The following is a 17,710-nucleotide window of genomic DNA, read 5'->3' on the forward strand; positions in this document are numbered from 1 at the left end:
TATTGTTAGACTTTACAGTTTGTGGTTCAGTGGCCTCAGACGGGGCAAACTCTTCATTAGGAATCGATATACAGATTCAATAGTAATCCCAGTGCATTCGAAATAGCATTGCTAACTGCTGAAACTTTTCAGCAAGTGCGGCAAACACTTCTCCGAATCAAGACTAAGAGAATGAAAAAAATAAAACTCTTTGTGCAAGCTTCTTGATGGTAGATATTTTCAATAGTTTAAACACAGAACGGCCAAGAAGCTGGATGATGAACTGTATGCGGTGGCAAGAAAAGGATAATTTGGTTTTTTTAGCAGTATTCTATAGCTGATAAAGAATAATTGATCGATACCCATTCATAATCCAGGTTTTTCCTGAATTATGTTTTCGGAGAAATGCATTAACCATAAAAGAAAGGAATTCTCATTGATGTCGCCAGGTAGTAAACCATCAGTAAATTCTTGCTTTTTCCTCATCCCTGTTAAAATAACAAAGGGAAGAATTAATGTATAGGTTTGTGCTATACCATCATGTTTATTGTAGCCAACTACTAAGTAGTTACAAAATTGGCATCATTTTAAGTATATCTCATATTGTGAATACCTTCACAACGAGTGGCGATTTCCAAATTATGTCAAAGGGAAGAATGTATTCACCAGCAGAGAAAAAAGTGTCATTTTCATGTTTGAAGAACAGTTACATTTTCACGACAATCAACATTGATAAGTGATATAACTGACGTGTCTTAAAACTGAAATTTTGAAGGTTTATTTTAAGAGAAAAGCCAGCGTTTGCACAAAATGAGAACAGGTGCTGACGTGTCACGACTTGACTCGGAATAGATAATTTCTAGTTAATAAAATCTTATGAGATTTATTAACCACTTTGTTTCGTAAAAAAAAAAAAAAAAATTCTATTTCGAGCCCTAATGCCGAGACTAGTTATCTTATTAGAGAAAGATTAAATTAAATAACAGATTCTCTGATGTTATTTTAAGGAGTCCTTATGTGCTGTGATGTAATGACTAAATCGTAGATATAGCTTAGCTTAATTTTTCAGCACTCACCTCATAGTAATCCGCTTAGTTGGTGGAAAGTTTTACCACGTACATGGTGGTTATGTGATTCTAATAACTTACGGGGATTATGAATTTAAAAACTAAGTTATGGGCTTTAAAAAAATTTCTAAGAAAGGAAAGTGTACCTTCCATTCTATGGTTGTCTAATTAATATAAATTAAATGAAGTGAGATAAAAGCTTATAGCCGCGCACGAGCGACTTTCGAAATCACCCACTATAGCTAACTGAAGACGATTTCGAAAGTCGCTCGTGCGCGGCTATAAGCTTTTATCTCACTTCATTTAATTTATATTAATTAGACAACCATAGAATGGAAGGTACACTTTCCTTTCTTAGAAAAATTTTTAAAGCCCATAACTTAGTTTTTAAATTCATAATCCCCGTAAGTTATTAGAATCACATAACCACTATGTACGTGGTAAAACTTTCCACCAACTAAGCGGAATACTATGAGGCGAGTGCTGAAAAATTAAGCTAAGCTATATCTACGATTTAGTAATAACAGATTCTCTTGTCATACCAGCATCTCGACCAAGAGGAAAACAATCTTAAAACATGATCCAGTTTTAATACAGTAGCTATAAAATTGCAAAGCTATCCTTTTTCTCATTTTATTTTCACAAATAAACCACCGTGCAGAATGTTTTTCCTCGCAGTGCATGCATGCGCATTTTCCGATTTCTTGTTCACTTAAACCAAATCTCTGCAAGTTAAGAAACAGCAGTTGTGCAGCAAACCATACAACAGTTGGCTTCCTCTACTTTGATATCTCCTCTTATTTCTCATTTCAAAGAATAAAATGTTCTCTACAAAGTAACCTGGAACATTCAATTAGCCGTTTTTCCTTTTACAAGATGAGTTTCTTTGTTTCGTAATCTCCACCGTTTATATACCCCCTTGCAAGCAACAATTATGGAATTAATATTAATATAAATAAAACCAAAGTAATGCAAATCGGAAAAAACAGAAGGCAAACATCCAAAATCAACAAATAGAACAAGTACAAAAATATGTATACCTGGACTCTCTAATAACCGGAAACCTAAATAATATTGACCAAATTAATCACAGACTAAACATTGGATGGACAAACTTAAAAAAATACGGGAGAGCAATAAAATCACAAATAGTCTAAAAATTAAGAGTAATCAGCAATTTATGGAACAGAGACATGGAGAATAAATAAGAAAAAAAGGGCAAAAAAAATAAAAAAAAATAATGGCATTTGAAATGAGATGGAGATGTCTAAGGAAAATCAATAAAACCAATTAGAGAGAACATAAAACTAATAAACGAGTAAGAAAATATCTAAATTTTGAACTCAGCATAACAGAGCAGATCTATAAAAAACAACTTCAGTGGTTTGGACATGTGAACCGGATGAAACAACACAGGCTGCCTACTGACAGGAAGAATTGGAGGTAAGAGACCACCAGGAAGACCAAAAAGAGAATGGCGCCAATGCCTAAAGGACAACACAGGCTTTCAGAGCTATCAACAAATGATGAACGATTCAAGAGACCGACAACAATGGAGATCGATATTTAAATCTATCAACAAATGATGAAAGATTCAAGAGACCGATATCGATCTCCATTGTTGTCGGTCTCTTGAATCTTTCATCATTTGTGATAGATTTAGATATCGTTCTCCATTGTTGATAGATTGTTGATCATCATTCTACTCAACTCAACGGAAGAGTAGAATGATAATCATCAACGGAGGACGACAGATATCCAACTTTGAGCCAAGAATCATCTTTATTTTTGACAAGCTGATTGGTAACAGTCCAATCGTAATGACCCTGGAGAACAAAATTTGCGGTAGTTTCAAGAGCGGCCCTTGAGTTACCACCACCAAGAGGGTGAGATCGTCCGCGTACGCTATTATTTTGATGTTATAGAAAGATCGGGAGATCCATTGATGCAGCATCACGTTCCATATAAAAGGACCCAATATAGAGTCCTGTGGGCACCCTCTAGATACTGATCTTGATACTTGGCTATGTTTAGCTTTGACTATTATGGTTCTATTGGCAAAGTAATTGTGGATTAAAAAGGTGGTAGGAGCACCTAGCCGATCGCAGACGTTAGAGAACGCTCTCCCGCCATCATCATCACTAACACCTGCACAACTTGTATAATGCGCTACCTGAGCAACAGCTAACCCGCGCTTAAAATCTATGAACTATAATTTTATCCTTAATTGATCCTTTGTCGTGCCCCCCACCTGACAAGTCAAGTTCCGGGGACACGTCACCGCCTCTGTCCCGCGGAGGCTGATCTCTACTAGCTATCAGTGAACTCGCGTTTAATGGCAGATGTAAAAGCATTTAACTGCAAACGATTGTGATTCTTATTAGCAAAGAACTAAAAATATTTTTATATTTTCTAATTCTTTCATAATTTTCTCTCTTTTTTCCCTTTTCCCACTTTTTTCCCCTTCCCCTTTTATTTTTTCTCTGTTTTCTATTTACAAACTGTAAACTCACATAAAAACTTTAAACTTCCAACTCAGCAATTGCTAATATAAATAAAAAAATCATCAGTGCAAAACGCACTCCCACCAAAGAGAGTCGAAGGTACTCTTGAGGTCAATGAAAACAGCCCGAGTATAGTTATGTACCGAGTTTTGAACTGAAGAGAAAGTCCGCCAGACAAAAAAATTTAAATTCTTGTTTATACTCCGGTACAATCTTCAGATCAGTGGAGTTTACAATAAACCATCGATACAAACATTAATCGTATTTAAAGTCACGGGCTTGAACCCCAGTCCACTCAAAGAGCACGCGCTACTGCACTCTCGCCCATGACCACTCGGCTCCCTCAATACTCCGGCACGACGTCAGCGGAGTTTATAATAAATCGTCAATACAAACGTTAATTGTATTTAGCAGTCAAGGGCTTGAACTCCGGTCCACTTAAAGAGCGTGTGCTAGTGCACTCTCGCCACTGACCACTCGGTTACCTCAGGCCTGTTTTATAAGCCCCTCCAATCTACGCAGCCCTTCAAGAGACAGTTGCTACCAAGACTACCACCCTTAGTCATAATGGACTGCTGTATAGTTATTTATAAGGAACTACCCCCCCTCCCCAAACAAATGATTGGTTCTGCCAGACATTCTCTCGAATTGTGGTCTTGAAAAGACGGCGATATGAGAGAGCATTTGTGAAAAGTGCTTTCTCATATTGCATACTCGAGAGCCCCGACCTGGATGCCGTTGCGTCCAGACTTTCGTGTTAACACTGCTCTATTTATGCAAGAATGCATTTTCCTCGTACACACACACGCGTGACATAAAGAAGCGGACTCTCTCCAATGTAACGCAAGACATTCTTTAATTTTTCCTGGATTCCAAGAATTATGAAGATCAAAACTAACGAATCTATCGTACAATGCACTTCAAGTTACAAATTCTTAGTTAAATGCGCGCAGTGCATCCTTAATTAAAATTATATATCTTATTGTTATTTATTCAGGTAAAGAAGAGTTATATCCACCCCTAGACAGCAAACATTTGCTAGGAGAATAAACGCAACTATAATAGATAAGGTGCGGGAATGCTGGAAAATTGTACAACTGTCCGGAGCGAAGGAGCGCAAGTCACCCTCAAACGTAGAAGCCCACGGAGAGCAAAGGAGAATTGAAGCGTCTAAAACTGCAATGTGGCGTAAGTGTCAACAAAAACTTTGATCTGTAGGCCTTGTCCTCGGGGTCAATATTTAGGTTGTTCATGAGTCCAATCGTATTTGCTGGGAATATATGGCTGAGGGAGCTCACTTGAATACAGATCGAATCACAGATGTTTGGTGGTTGGTTATTCTTCTCATATAATTTTCTAGCGAAGACCGATTAACTGAGTTAAAATAAATTTCCTGAAATAAATAGTATGTACAAAAAATATTAAAACGGATATAAAATAAAATAAAAGCGTTAAAATACAATAAGGTAACAGCATTAAAATACAGAGTAGCTTTCGAGACGAAGTGCCTCTACATCAGCTTAGTCGGTGAATGGTGTGCTCCAGTATATACTGTTAAAAGTATACCATATACTGTTACAATAGCAAAAGTCAGCTGAGCATGATCATGTATCACGAGTCTGGTGTCGGTAGAACAGAATTATGTACACGTGATGATCGCCAGCGCTCATAGCACCGCAAAATAGTACATTCCATAATGGGGTGCAAGTGCACTCCCCTAGTGCGATCCATGGTACTGTGGGGGGGGGGGGGTTAATTGTTTACGAAAGGGGTCTCAGTACTATATTTATTTATTTAATGCAGTTAATTATCTTTTATTTAATTTTTTTTTCTCAATGCATGTGGCTTATTTAATTATTCCCTGTACTCTACTTTGCCCCCCGTTTTGTCCCCTCCCACATTACACCTGACTTGTTTGTCTCCCAGAAGACTCTAGACTCGAAGGGGGGGGGGTCTCAATATTATAAGTATTCCTCCTCTGGACTGGCTGATGTTCAAAATGACTGAAACTCATGTGTTAAATATAACAATATTTATTGACACTTTTTTTACATGGTAATCAAACAACAACAACAAATAACTGAGTACTTTAATCAGTGGGACCTTGTTAGACTGCTACCAATTAACTGTGTACATATTTTGTAATCAAAACTACCAATTCTAATATACCATTGTGTTTCTTCACGTACCTCAACATTGGTTCCAACAGGTACAGGTAATTATTACATCTCATAATCCACAAATCAGTATCCCTACTGTTTAACTGTCCAAGTAGGTCAATAAGCAACAATCAGCATACGAATAGACAAATGTAAGTCACTATGTGTCCCCCTTCCAAAATTATTATGTAATACACATACTTCAGTCAGAAATCTCTCTTTCGGCCACAGACCAACCAGTCAACACTAATCAACCAAAATGAATTAATAATCTTCCCGTTTAACTAATCCACAATTCATTAATTAATTCTTGACACTCAATTGTCTACCTGTTTAAACAATTACCATCACAATAAATTATACTCTCAATAATTCAAAATTCGACCTTACTTCAACAATAGTTAGTAATCTACTTGCCACTTGTTATACATTCTACCTTCAATCCTTTGTTACTTAATTAATCATTTCCCCCTAATCTACTATTATGTCAGAACTCCCCTTCCAACCACAGATTAACTTATACTTGAATGCACTACTCCTATTTCCTCTGCTAATTTGAATTATCTATGTGTGTCTCTCTCTCTCTTTGTATTCCAATTATACGTACATCTATATTTTTTTGTTTAGCATTCTCTCCTAAATTTATAACGTTCTTCTAGAGTCCTTTCCATTACTAAGTTAAGATTTTTCTGTACTTAACTAGCACTTACTCAATTCGCTGACCATTTCTTCTTGCTAGGTTCTCTCTCTCAGCTCTGAAGCATAGTTTGGAAGGTGAATGGTTGTTCATCCATGGGACACATCAGTCTACCTGAGGTTCGCTCTTCCGTGGGGACTGCTCTGCTGAGTTGAAAAGGATCCTTTCTTACGTCATTCTCTAGAATTCTCCTTGGGCGCTCTCCTTCCATTCTCCATAAAATGCATCAGCTTCTCACTCTGTTGTTGTATTCATTTGTTACAGCTGTATCTTCTTTCCTCCACACAGACACATTCCTTCCACAACTTTAGACAAAAATATTTCTCACAAGGAAAATTTCCTTCCCATTACTAAGCTATCACCATAGAACTACAGCCACAACCACCATCCAAACTCGACCACGACTCTCCTCAGAAGTGCTCCAAAAAACTCTGCTCTCTTCAAAATTCCCCCCTTTTCTCACTGAGCTCTTCATCCCTTCCCCTGTAATTCCCATTCGTCTCCTATACTCTTCCATGGGCTTGTCTTCCATCCTTTATATAAGAAGCCTTCCGGTATCCAGCAATTTCTTCGTCACGCTTCACCTGCCGTTACTGCTTGTTAAAACAAGTAACACGGACATAATAGGGCTTACAGAGACGTGGTGCCACCCGGAAATTGGGGATGATGAGTTTAAGTACGGCTTGTATAATGTATTTAGGAGGGATAGGGTGGATAGAAGAGGTGGTGGGGTAATGCTTCTTATCAGAAGCAGCCTGAGTGCGACGATAGCTTTCCCGGATTCAGACATTTCACATGCTAGTATAGAGTTTGTATGGTGTGAGATAGTTGGAAACAAAAGGTATAATGCGAGTAGGAGTAATCTACAGACCAGGTGATTGTGAAGATTATGACAAAAGCCTCTATATGCAAATGGAATGGGCAAGTAAGCGTCAATGCCTTATGAGTGATTTCAATTTGCCTCTAATTGATTGGAGTAAATGGGAAGGAAACTCGACATTGGGAACAAAATTTTTAAATCAACTAGATGACTGTTATTTGTATCAACATGTCAGGGAAAGTACTAGAGAAAAGAATATCATCATCACTCATGAATCAGATGACATAACAGGGCTGACAGTAGAGGAACCAGTAGCAGGAAGTGATCACGGAGTTCTACGGTGGATGATGACGAGAGAGGTTTTTTTTTTTTTTTTTTTTTTTTTTTGATTTGGTAGTTGTTGGCGCATCGGCTTCTGTGGCCATATTGCACCTCCCAAGGTTTTTGCAGTACTTTGATCCAAGCCCGAGGCGAGAATCGAACCCGCGACCTTTGGGTTGCCGGGCAGGTACTTTACCCACTCGGCTAGCCCGGTCGGCTCCGAGAGAGGTAGCAGAAGTAAAAGGCAAAGGAAAGGGTTTTAATTTCAGAAAAGGAAATTATGATTCCTTAAGGTTCTACATGGCCTCTATTAACTGGGTAGATATCGCGCAGAGAATGAATACAATTGAACTGTGGTAGGCTTTTAAAACATTAATCACAGCTGCCTTGAATGCGTATATACTATTAAAAAATACTCCACGAGGAGGGTTCCAAGTTGGATGAATAGTGAAGTTGCCGCATTACTTGAGCAGAAAAAAGTGGCATGGAAAGGTTACAGAGCAATAAAAAGTACTGAAGCCTATAACAGCTACAAGGTGATGTGTAATAGAGCTACAGAAAAGGTTCGACAGGCAAAGGCAGTTTATGAGAAATCACTAGCAAACAGAGCAAAGAGGGGGGGATAAAGAATTCTTCACATATATAAATGCCAAGAAGAGCAGGACAAACCAGATCGGACCTTTACGTAAGGGAAAGGGGATAGTAATAAATACACCAGCTGCCGTTGCAGATGAACTCAACAGTTATTTTGCATCGATATTTACAAATGAAAAGCCTTTTGTGGCAATGGGAAATTGTGGGAGCGAAGTTAAAAAATATGTAATTAATGATATTGAAATTTCGCAAGATTATTTGATGAAAAAACTTTCGAGCCTACAGACCAGTAAGGCTCCTGGAGTTGATGGAATATACCCTATAATCTTAAGAGAGGCGGCAAGCGAGTGCATTGAACCATTGAGGCTAACTATGCAAGCATCACTAGACTCTGGGGAGATTCCCTTGGATTGGAAAAGTGCAAATGTATCTCCCATACATAAGGGTGGCTCTAAAAGTAAAAGTTGGAAATTATCGACCTGTCGGTCTTACTTCAGTAGTAGGGAAAATCATGGAGGCAATGATCAAGGGTGGAATTCAGGATCATTTGGATCGAATTGAAATTCTCAAGGATACTCACAGCATGGTTTTGTAAAGGGAAAATCATGTTTAACAAATCTGGTTCGCTATTTCGAAAGGGTCACTCAGGCTGGATTTAGGGAATAATTTCGACATTGTTTATTTAGATATCAGCAAAGCTTTTGACTCAGTCCCACATGAGCGGTTGCTTTATAAGCTGGAACAGGTTGGAATCACTGGGAAAATCCTTAGATGGATAGAAGGATGGCTTCAGGGCAGGAGGCAGAGGGTTGTGATCAATGGCTATTCCTCAGATTGGATTGATGTAAGAAGTGGGGTTCCCCAAGGATCAGTATTAGGACCACTGTTGTTTTTAATTTTCATAAACGACATTGATGAAGGGATAGAGGGCGTGATGTCTAAATTTGCAGATGATGTTAAAATTGGTAGAGTAGTTAATGATCACTGTCAAGCTGAGCTTCTTCAGAGAAACCTAGATAGACTTTAGGAATGGTCAGAAAAATGGCAGCTGTGCTTTAATCCAACAAAGTGTAAGGTACTACACCTGGGAAACAGTAATCCCAAAAAAACTTATTCACTTGGAGTTCAACTAAACCCAGTAATGGAGGAAAGGGACTTGGGTGTTACGATACGGTCAGACATGAAATTCTCTGAACATTGTAAACAGGTTGCAAGAAAGGCCCATGGTGTCCTATCAATGATCTATCGAACTTTTGCAAGTAGAGATAGGGACGTGATAATCCCATTATATAAGGCTTATGTTAGACCACACTTGGAATACTGTGTTCAAGTATGGAGACCACACCTAAAGAAAGACATCAAGCTTCTTGAAAGGGTGCAAAGAAGGGTAACTCGCCTGGTGAGATCGGCAAAAGGGCGTCCTTATGAAGAAAGACTTCGAATATGTGGGTTGCAGAGTTTGGAAACTAGACACCTTAGAGGAGATTTGATTGAGGTGTTTAAGGCTCTTAGAGGCATCAGTAAAATGAATGAGGACAAAATTTTCAAGATTATAAATGATGCTAGAACTAGGGGACATAAATTCAAGTTATGGGGGGGGGGGGGGAAATGTTTAGATTGGACTGCAGGAAGTTTTATTTTAGCCAGAGAGTTATAAATTATTGGAATAAGTTGCCTTCATGGGTGGTAGAGGCCGACAGTTTGGGGAAATTCAAAGGTCATCTGGATAGTACTTTCGGGTAAGGGAAGCGCCTAGGATGATAGGTTTAATTTCCTTTTTTTATTATTAATTATTATTATTTAGTTATTTATTTTTTTTTTTTTTGTTTTTATCATTGTTTTTTTTTTTTTTTTTGGCTGGTGCAGCATAAGCCATAGGCTTTCTTGCACCATGCGGCCGTTACTAATGCTAATTAATTGCCCCATGAAATTTTTAAAAGTGCACTCCATTACTCAGTGCCTTCTCTATTGCGTACTGCCCCTTTCTCAAGTGGGATTTGTTTCGGTCTATTGTTTCTTCCGGATGGAGTGCTGCCTATGCTCAGTGTACATTAACTAAGAACTGCTCCAGATCGAAGCTCCTATTGTTTTGCGTGTTCGAATCGCTTCCCCCCGTTGCTACGTTAATCCTCCTCTTACTTAAAGTAATAGTCGCAATGAGCACAATTAAGCCTGGGACTTATCTGAATTATCCTATTCAATTCTATTATCATTAGTTTGGACCTGATATTTTTCAAATGGTTGTCTGTATTAAAATACTAATTTTTCAGTATTAATAACCATCATTAAATAACAGTTGTAAGGAGAGGTCCTTACAATTCTTACCTTCCTCCCTAGGTTCACTGGTAGTGCGTCTTCTCTTCCATGGCCTACTTATTAACAACAACCCTATACTCCCCTTTAATCTGTCTCTAAGCACCCTCTGACTTCCTTACTCGCCCCTTATGCAAAAATTACCTCTATGTAGTCCTTGGTAATCCACTCTTTTCTTTTTCTCAGCTTCTCTCCTTGGCTTGTGTGAGTCTCGCTACTGCTCTCATCTCTGACTTGAAGGGGTGTTGCCTGCATCTTCCCCATTCTCAGATCCTTGGGTGGCAGGTCATTCATGTATTCTTCCTCCCTCAGGTGGTATTGTCTCAGATGGTTCTCTTGCTCCACTCTAACTGTGTATGGTGGTCGAATTAGCTTCATCCTATAATTAACAGGGAACAGTTTCTCTATTATCCAGAAGGGTCCTATGGATAGGTTATTCCATTTTCCCCTCCTTTTCCTGTGGTTCTTCCGCACTACCCAATCTCCTACTTCCAACGTCTTGTATTTTCTGCCCATATTTAGACATGTCCTGTTCTTTTTGCTTGCCTCCAAACTCGCCTTCCTCGCATCTAAGCGTGCTTCCTCAAAATTACTAATGATCTTCTCCTTATACTCCATGATATCAGGGAACTCCTCCCTATTACCCTTGAGGCATAAATCAGTCGGAAACTTCGGATCAAAACCAATCAACAGGTAGGCCGGGGTATCCTTTACACTCTTGTGCACGCAAGTCCGTATAGCGAACAGTGCATAGGGCAATTGTTCGTTCCAGTCTTTAGCAGAGGTATCTGTTATTTGTTATTTGGTTTTTAGGAACATCAGCAACTAAGGCCATATTGCTCGGGGGATATGGTGGTGGTCATTCCATGACCATTCCGCATCCTCCGTATTTGGTGGTCATGGGCTCGAACCCAGTCTAATCAAGAAGCGTGTGCTACACACTGCTGCTCCTGCCCACCTGGCTATGGAGGCGCCGAGAGGTATCTGAAATGTGTGAGAGAGCACGCTCTTCAAGGTCCTGTTAAACCTCTCACATAACCCGTTCGACTCAGGCCTATAGGGCACAGTGCTGAGCTTCTTTACCTGCAGCATCTCACACAACTGTAATATTAGCTGACTGAAAGTTTGCCGCATTGTCCGTTAACATGCATTTACTGCACCCATATCTGCACACTACCCCTTTCAGGTGCGCCTCAGCTATTGCTTGTGCTGTTTGACCTTTTAAGGGGAAAGCTTCAAGGTATCTGGTGAACATGTCTATTATTGTTAGAATGTACCTGTTCCCCTTTTGTGTGACCAGTAAGGGCCCTATAATATCCAACGCAATCGCTTCAAACGGTCTCCCTGGGTCCAAGTGTTGTTGCATTGGAGCTTTGCCAAGGTGCATGACCCTCATCTGGCATTCGTGGCAGGTTTTGCAGAACTGCTCTATATCTTTATACATCCCTCGCCATGTGTACTGCTCCCTGATTCTCTGCAACGTCTTCCTGTAACCCAATGTGCCCAGCCATTTTGCTAGAATGAAGTGCCTTTAGGATCTCGAGGTGCATTATTTTCGGTAGGACAATTTTTTTTTTTAGCCTTGCCCATCCTCTTAACCCCACTCTCCCACACTAATATTCCCTTGTAATTTAGAGCATACCCCTTTCCTTGGGTCTGGTTGGCTCTGGTCACTCGCCTTAAACTTCTGATGCTGCAGCACTCACGGTCAGTCTCCTGGGCCCCTTTTAATTCTTCCTCCTCCCTTACCAGCCCTGTGCTCCTATCAGTTGCTACACATGCCTCCAGCACCATATTGTCATCCTTATCGCTCTCCCCCCCCTCTGGTTTCATACTTGCTTCTACTAAAAAAAATCTGCCACAGTGTTTTTCTTCCCAGGTATGTATCGTACTTCTATATCAAACTCCTGCACCTGCAGGCTCCACCTAATTAACCTGCTATTCCTATCTTTAATGCTCCTCAGTATCTGCAAAGGTTGATGGTCTGACAGCACCACTGTCTTCCTGCCATAAACTAGATACCTGAATTGATCTAAGGCGAAGACGATGGCTAATGCCTCACGCTCTATAGTAGAGTAATTTTTCTCATGAGTGTGGAGAGGTCTGCTGCAGTAGCCAATGGTTCCTCTTTCTGCAGTTCCCCCTGCTATAAAACCGCTGCTATAGTTTCCCCTGATGCGTCACAAGTTAAAAGAAAAGGCTGCCCCCCCATCCGGGTGTCTCAGCAGGGGTTTGCTCATTATTTGCTTCAGAGATATGAAAGATTTGTCTGCCTCCTCGGTCCACCGGAATTTTCTACCCTTCTTAGTTAAATCTGTCAGGGGATTCATCAACTGGGCCCTATCCATGATGAACCTTTTATAGTAATTAACCATCTCTAGTAGACGGCGCACTTCCCTTACGTTCGCAGGGAGCTTGAGTTTGCCAATAGCTACTGTATTTTTTGCGTTTGGTGTTATCCCCTTTTCGGATATTACGTGGCCCAAATACTCCACTTCCGGGACGAGGAAACTGCATTTTGACCCCTTCAACTTCAGGTTTACTTCGGTTAACCTCTGGAATATATCTTCTAATAGCTCCAAATGTTCCTCTAACGTCCGTGAGTATACCAAAATATCATCTAAGAAACACAACACCCCCCTTTCCAGCAAGTCTGCCAGGATGGTGTTTATCAGGCACTGGAAAGAAGCGGCCGAGTTTCTTGCTCCTTGTGGCATCCTAGTCATATTGTACTTGCCGAAAGGCGTTGAAAAGGCAAAATACTTCCTGTCCTCCTTCCTCAAAGGTATTTGGAAGTACCCTGAATGCAGGTCCAGCTTAGATAAATATCTGGCTCCCTTCAGACTGCACAGTAGTTCAGTTATATTGGGCAAGGGAAAGTCTATAGGATGAGTGACAGCATTTACCTTTCGTAAGTCTAGCATTATTCTAACGCCTCCATCTCCCTTCTTAACCATTAGTAAAGGGCTGTTCCACTTAGACACTGATTTTTCAATAATGCCTGCCCTTTCCATTTCTCTGATCTCTTCCCTTAACGCGGGCAGTTGTGATTGCGGTATCCGGTACTGCAGGGTATGTATGGGAATTTCTTGTCTGATGTGCACTTCATGTTCTACTAATTTGGTGCATAGCAGATCAGTCATTTTCTTAGCAAACACCTGCTGGTACTGTTCTATTAACGTTCTTAGTTATGGTTCTTCCACCATTTCCGTCATTTTTACCGCACATTCCTCTTCCCAATCCCTCACGCTGTCTCTAACTCCTCTGAATTCTCTTCTGTTTTTGTATCAGCTATAATATCTTTGTAGAAACTAATGCTGCCTCTCCTTACATCTATCTTAACGCCTATATTCTTGAGTAGATCTATCCCTAAGATGGCGTCGTGTTTATAGCTATCTATTCTTTCAGATACCAAATAGGTGTGTGCTATCCCCTTTTTACACCCCTCTAGTTGGATTTCGCCTTCGACCACATAATCAGTGTGGATCTCCCCCTCACCTACATCTTTCAAGGAAAACTCCCGGCACCGCCTTAATCCCCCTTTTCCGGATGTTTTATAATATCACGAGAAGTAGTGCCACATTAATATGGATCTAGAAGCTCCCGTGTCTATAAGGAATTTCCCTTCTATTCCCTATAACTTCCGCTTTATGTAAATTAGGCCGCTTATCCTGTCTGTGTTACTTAACATTTCAAACAAATACTCACCCGTCTTAACTGAACTTGCTTCAGGTACTGGTCTTCCATTGCAGGCACTCTTGAGAGACCTGTTTAGTTTAAGTCCCTCTGTTCTATGTTTCTTTTATTGATAGCCCTTTCCCTGCCGCTATGTTTCCATCTCCTTTCCTCCCTCTGTTTACTACTCTATCACCTTCAAGTCCATCACCGCGAGTTACCCTCAGGGCTTGTTCACACCGCCCAGCCCAGCGTCTTGCTCATGGCTGTAGTTGTCACCTCCCTGGTATCTCCCTGGCTATTCCAGTGTGGACAATCTCTTGCGAGGTGTTCTTTGCCCCCACAGATGTAACACCGCCTCTGCCCGTTTCGCCTATCTTCTCTGACTTCCCCTTTCCACCCCTTTGTGTCACTGTACCCACTTCTTGTGCCTTGTCCCATTTGAGAACTTTCGCCCCTCTTGTCTATTATTTTCATCTAGCATCATTCTTTTTTGTATTTAATTCCCCTAATATTTTATTTTATTTCCATTCCCGCTATCTGTTTCTCTAGCCCTTCTAATTTAATTTCGCCTTCTTTTTCCTTATTACGACTCGGTTTTGTTTCTTCTCCCGTTACTAATACATTTATGTCCTTTCTAATTGCCCCCGACTTTGGATATCTAATTTTTGTTCCTGCACGGCCAGTTCTAATGCTTCCTTTAAGGAGTTCGGTTTTCCACTTAGGATTTCCAGGCTATACCTGTCTTTTATGGCTGTTATAAACTGCCCCATTAAGATTTTATCAAAGGCGCAACTTTCCTTTTCCAATACCTCTGTTGTTAATTTTACATTTAAAAATCTTTTGTGATATTCTTCTACACTTTCGCGATTATTTTGACTATAATTATTTAACATCCCGATCCCTTCTAGAAATGTGATTTTCGGGGAAAATAGCTTTCTTAATATCTTTTCAAATTCGTCTAATGTTTCTACTTCCATCCCTTGGGTCTCGACAATTCTTCCTTTTCCTTAATCACTTGTTTTCCTTAATCACTTTCCTTAATCACAGTTTTCTCAGAAAATGTTCTACATTTTCTGATGGTTCCCCTCTAAATGCCTTTTAAAATTTACTTAATTGTCCCCCTACTATCGTTCCCTATATTAACAATTGTTTCTACTGATGTCTCCTGTCCATTATTATTTTCAACTCCTCCTCTATTCTTACGGCAGTGCGCTCGCCTTGTAGCCATGTTTCTTTGGGGGTTAATTCTAATTAACTAGTTATTTGTTATCAATACCTTTCTTATTCTATAACTTATTTCATTTAATTCTAAAGCACAAGAACAATTCTAATTCAGTATCCACTCTAAATACTTACTGTTTCACTTTTCACTTTCGGGCTCGCCAGCTGAATTTTTTCTTACAGTTTCAGCAACTGGATTACATATATATATATATATATATATATATATATATATTTTTTTTTTTTTTTTTTTTTTTCCGTCGTTCTGAACTCAGCCTTCCATTGTGAAGAATTATCCTGGCTACGCTCGCCAATTGTGGGGGGGGGATTTTAATTGTTTACAAAGGGGGTCTCAATACTATATTTATTTAATGCAGTTAATTATCTTTTATTTAATTTTTTTTCTCAATGCATGTGGCTTATTTAATTATTCCCTGTACTCTACTTTGCCCCCTCCCACATTACACCTGACTTGTTTGTCTCCTAGAAGACTCTAGAGTCGAATGGGGGGGGTCTCAATATTATAAGTATTCCTCCTCTGGGCTGGCTGATGTTCAAAATGACTGACAAACTCATGTGTTAAATATAACAATATTTATTGACACTTTTTTACATGGTAATCAAACAACAACAAATAACTGAGTACTTTAATCAGTGGGACCTTGTTAGACTGCTACCAATTAACTGTGCACATATTTTGTAATCAAAACTACCAATTCTAATATACCATTGTGTTTCTTCATGTACCTCAACATTGGTTCCAACAGGTCCAGGTAATTATTACATCTCATAATCCACAAATCAGTATCCCTACTGTTTAACTGTCCAAGTAGGTCAATAAGCAACAATCAGCATACGAATAGACAAATGTAAGTCACTATGTGTCCCCCTTCCAAAATTATTATGTAATACACATACTTCAGTCAGAAATCTCTCTTTCGGCCACAGACCAACCAGTCAACACTAATCAACCAAAATGAATTAATAATCTTCCCGTTTAACTAATCCACAATTCATTAATTAATTCTTGACACTCAATTGTCTACCTGTTTAAACAATTACCATCACAATAAATTATACTCTCAATAATTCAAAATTCGACCTTACTTCAACAATAGTTAGTAATCTACTTGCCATTTGTTATACATTCTACCTTCAATCTTTTGTTACTTAATTAATCATTTCCCCCTAATCTACTATTATGTCAGAATTCCCCTTCCGACCACAGATTAACTTATACTTTAATGCAACTTATACTTTACGTGATTCTCATCAAAAGTATTGTCCGCCCGTTAATTTATGTAAGAGCCTTTGAAAAGGCTCTTACATAAATTAACAAGAAGATAACATAATTAACATAGTACAAATGTATTATTCTTTATGCACAGCAAACTTCAATTTTCACACAAATGCTCAGTCATCTCAGGTGTTGGCACTCACTGAGAACAAACAGCAATACACGTCGGTTCTCTTTATGAGAACTGCTGTTTATTCGAAGATTAAGAGTATTGCAAGTCGTTGTGATCTGCGTCAAAATATAAGTGTGATGCTTCTATATGCAAAATTTTATTTGTCATTATAGCTTAGAGTATATACCGAATGACGGTTGAATGCGAGCATTTGCACTTGTACGAGAACTACTTTTGTACAAGTGCAAATGCTTGTGAGAAATGGAAAGGAAGCATTTTGTATTATTCTTAAAATAAATAGATTAGTCCTAATTAAATGAATAAAATAACATTACTCTCGTGATAAATAAAAATAACAAATTTCTGTGATAAAAAAAAATGGAAGTAGCTATTTACTCAGCCAAAATAATTATTTTTATAACACTCAGATAAAGATCTTCGGAATATGTTGTTTAGGAGGGGGCTTTCGCTAAATTTGGAATGATCATGAAAAGGGGTCGACGTATACTAAACTTTGAGAACCACTTGGCTAAACTAACGTTCATATGCAATAAGAACTTTAATAAATTAACTAATATTATTTATATGCCCAGCTAAATTCTAAAAACACGGTTGTAATTGTTGATGTGAACTGAAAATTAATAAAGACTAGATTTAAGACTATTTTTCTTACCTGTTCGCGTTCACTTGCTCTTCTGTGATCCCTTACATGTAATCGTTATTTATACTAGTTGCTTGGGTGAGCTTCGAAAAGATTTATCAACATGTAATCCGATAAACTCGGTACCTTGTACTCGTGGCAATCGACTTCACCTTTCAGCATTTAAAGTGCAAAAGATATTCGTTCTTTCTTTGACCTTTTATATCAAGGAAAGAATAAAACTCCATTAAAAACTTTTATATCTCTTCAGGGTTTAGAAACGTTGAAGAGATAAAGACGCGTAATTT

The 17,710-nt window shown here is 39.0% G+C and overlaps 1 protein-coding gene across 1 annotated transcript in view; it reads right to left on the reverse strand.

Moving 5' to 3' along the window:
* LOC150081760 (alcohol dehydrogenase class-3-like) overlaps positions 1–17,480 on the reverse strand; it is a 137,540-nt gene extending 120,060 nt beyond the window's left edge. The window contains exon 1 of the mRNA XM_090379624.1: positions 17,436–17,480. The gene's annotated coding sequence lies outside the window, so the exon portion shown is untranslated. The remainder of the gene's footprint in view (positions 1–17,435) is intronic.
* Positions 17,481–17,710: the final 230 nt, after the last annotated feature.

Source organism: Mastigoproctus giganteus, chromosome 8 (assembly GCF_048544385.1).
Source record: "Mastigoproctus giganteus isolate SK-2022 chromosome 8, ASM4854438v1, whole genome shotgun sequence".
Classification (NCBI taxonomy): domain Eukaryota; kingdom Metazoa; phylum Arthropoda; class Arachnida; order Uropygi; family Thelyphonidae; genus Mastigoproctus; species Mastigoproctus giganteus.